Source organism: Rhyacophila brunnea, unplaced genomic scaffold (genome assembly GCF_057557595.1).
Source record: "Rhyacophila brunnea isolate RB1 unplaced genomic scaffold, BYU_Rbru_1.0 scaffold_185, whole genome shotgun sequence".
Classification (NCBI taxonomy): domain Eukaryota; kingdom Metazoa; phylum Arthropoda; class Insecta; order Trichoptera; family Rhyacophilidae; genus Rhyacophila; species Rhyacophila brunnea.
In genome coordinates, this window is record NW_028232843.1 from 225,329 (window position 1) to 228,912 (window position 3,584).

Sequence of the window (3,584 nt, forward strand, 5' to 3'; positions counted from 1 at the left end):
TATATTATCATCATGGATACCTACCTGAATGATGTTGTAGATATACTAATGCTTTGTGATGAATTTAATTTTAGCAAAGATTTTCAACCTTTCAACGTAGGTACAAAGCACCAGAAGAAATTAAAAATGAAACCCCCGGCATTAACAGGAATAAAATAATATTTCATCATCAACATTAGTCGGGGTCATTCCACTGCTAGATGAAAGCCTCTTCTAGCTCCTTCCACTATTTTCGGTCTCTAGTTCTTCGCTGCTACATACTTTTATTGTACTTCACGTGAACAAAGAGATCAACTAAGTGAAGTGTCAATCAACAAAAGTGGCATTTGTGCACAATGTTAATGAATTTTCCAAAACATTAAGTGTGATAATATAATATACAAGGATGAATAAGGCGTGGGCGAGGGCCAAGGTCCATTTTATGATTCCTCTATTGATGTACCTATTTTTATTAAGAAAAATGTTTGCCGTAGAATGGGGTGAATACTGAATAGACCATTTTTAAAATTTCTATTTTTCTGCTACACATTATTCGGACTAACATGAATGACTTAAAACCTGTTTCTATGGACATAATCATACTCCAAAATATTTTTCAACTACCATTTATTATCAAACAGCCAATTTTGTGTGATGTCTCTTTCTATCCAGCGTTGGGGTGATTATAGACATGGCGGGTGGATAGAATCGAATAATGGTAATTTCTTAATGTTAAAAATGTAATTAAGTACCTACTGTACATTACAAATTTATGTAGGTACCTACATTTAAGTATGTAAATCAAAATCAAAAATATAAATTTAAATGTTATACAACACAGTACCTATCATGTAAGTATTTAAAAAAATATATACTTACATAAACATCTATTTATCCAAGAATTATTTGATACTTGAATCTGTATTTTATATACCATATTCGATGGATGTATGAGGTGTATTTTGTAAAATATTTGGTACGTATTTATTATTTAATTAAGCGTATTTAATTTGCTACGTGACCTGTAGCTCTTTTATAATCACAAATTATTGTTGAATGTTCCGAAAATGAGTTTATGTGCCGAAACAGCTGTCAAGGTAAATGACTCAGTTAAAGTAGAATTAACAAAATAACTATATTTCAAAACCATTATAATCCATCTACCATGTAAACACCATTTCAAGTAATAAAGAAATAAAAAGTCACCTAATTAAATAATATTGTACTAGAAAAAATATACTATCTATATTCCCACTTAATTTTCATTTAAAGTTGTAAAACGCCCGGTTACTAAATAGAGGAAGGACAGAGTCTTCTGGCACGACCGAATCACATTGGAACGGTGTTATTGTCATTTGAAAGTAACAATACTGACACCTAAATGAATCGCCTGCACTGCCAGAATCATCTGAACCCTGTCTACCTATCTATATACAATTTATTGTTATTTTTTTTCATATTTGTCCATTTTATTACAATATCGTGTTACTTTTAAAGCTCATTGTAATTCTAATAATTACTTATATAAATATTTTTCTTGTATTCTGTGCAAAAATGATTATTAAAACTTTCTTAACCTAAACCAAGTATTTTTTATTGAATGATCCTGCAAAAATATTCAAGTACAGTTAAGTGACATATTTTGTTTTGGTGTAGGTATAAGCCATAAATAAATATACATAAATTATATTTAATATATACATGTATACTGTATGTATAGCCACGGTTGGTCTTGCATTTGTTGCTGTAGCTATGCGATCTGGTGTGGTCCATTATCCAAAAACACTCAATCACATCCCTGGTCAAACAGCGGGCAGCCGTGTAGTGAGTCTGGCTGGCCTATGGTGGCACTAGAATGATTTCAATATACACAGTATGTTAATTTGAATATGTTTTCGACTGAAAGTTGTAAAAATATTAGAAATCAGGATTTAAATAATTAAAAAACTGTTTCATTAAATATCATATTCATACCTATGCAAAATTTTGATTCTTTTGAAGTACCTATACAAAATACGGATGAATATAAACCAAACAAAAATATTTGTTACTGGTACTGCCATAGTAAAGTAAAGTTTAACATACTTCCCTAATAAAACAAAATTCCCAATTCTTGTCGTTCTGTAGATGTTTCATTTCAGTTTTTACCAACGATCCACTAAATATGAATTGGTCACAAACACTCAAAGGAAATCTGGCACTCACTGCCAGAATGTCCATGTCAGACATGTCAGATACCTGCATAAAAATAAATGTCATGTTATGATATTATACGTAATGAATATGAATGTATCAGAAACAACATAGATTTTATTACGAATTTCACATTTACAGAAAATTTTCTGCGCTCATTTTTGAAAGTCTGACGGGTATATTCGCACATGGGTGCAGTTAATGCACCCAATGATTTTTGGGAAACCTGCCCTTTCTTGAAGTCTGAAATTAAAAAATATTTTAACCGACACAAAATAATATTCCCGTTAAATTTTTATTGAGTAGGTAATTTACTTGTTGTGTCTATGCGCAGTTACTCTAGTTACATGACATGTACATTGTAATATTGTATAAATTGATCAGAGGGTATCAACACAACACTAAAGACTGTCAGCGCTGTATGGCGACTGTATGTAAGTATTACTAAGCACTGCTATTATAGCATCGGACACGTTTCCTATGCATCTGCTTACTGATGCCTGGCTCATTGCGCAGAAGACTTGGCCTACCCGTTTTTGGTACGCTCCCTCTGCGTAGAAACGCAAAATAGTCAAAACCTACAATTCAAATAACGGAGACATGTTATTTCAATAGCATATTACCTTCAAATCCTGTTAACCCTTCATGGTAAATGCTTATTTATAATATGTGCAGTTATGAAACTGAGTAAATCTATCTTACCTATGAGCCATGGCAATCTTGCCCTGTTATAAAGTAAGGTTATATTAAATGTCGATGTAATTTGTCGCACGCCATCTCATTATATCTTCAGCGTGTAATAAGCATTCAGAAGACGTGTACATTTAGTCAACACACAACTGTCACTTTGACATTCGTATATGTATTTAGTCTATGGCTGCATCCAATGCTGCCACCTTGTTTCAGATAATTAAAATACACTTTACGCAAAGTGGGTAAAAGTTGTAGCAATTCTTAAAGCGCTATAGTGTACGTGTATTTTTTATATTTAATTCATAAAAATTATAGAATAATTGGCGTAAAATATTAATAATATTTACAATTTTAAATCTGGCGCGTAAATAAAATTATTTAGTCTATGGCTGCGTCGCTGACGCTTTGGTGTGGGGCCAAACGCGAAATTCGCATCAAATCCAAGCGGTAGCGACAGCGATAGCGAGGGCGTTGCGAATTCGCTGCGAATATTCGCTTTGGTTTGGGGAGGCTTTACTATCAATGATATCCTCCGCTTGTATTTTTTAGAATCTTTCAATATGGGTGAGCTCCATGTAAAAGTTGTGATATTCTTCTGGAATAAAATTACTCTTATGCCAGCGCTCCATTGGCGAGCCAAAAGTCCGAGGACAATAAGTCTTCAGATTTTTCTACATTCTGCTACTGGCTAACAGACGTTCAACGAAACGAGGTATATT

General features: G+C 32.9%; 1 long non-coding RNA gene across 1 annotated transcript; it reads right to left on the reverse strand.

Moving 5' to 3' along the window:
* Nucleotides 1-1,588: 1,588 nt before the first annotated feature.
* On the reverse strand, nucleotides 1,589-3,010 carry LOC147073054 (uncharacterized). The gene is made up of 3 exons (XR_015070498.1): nucleotides 2,875-3,010; nucleotides 2,065-2,217; nucleotides 1,589-1,829 (listed from the first exon to the last, which is right to left on the reverse strand). It is a non-coding gene; the product is annotated as an uncharacterized LOC147073054 (long non-coding RNA).
* Nucleotides 3,011-3,584: the final 574 nt, after the last annotated feature.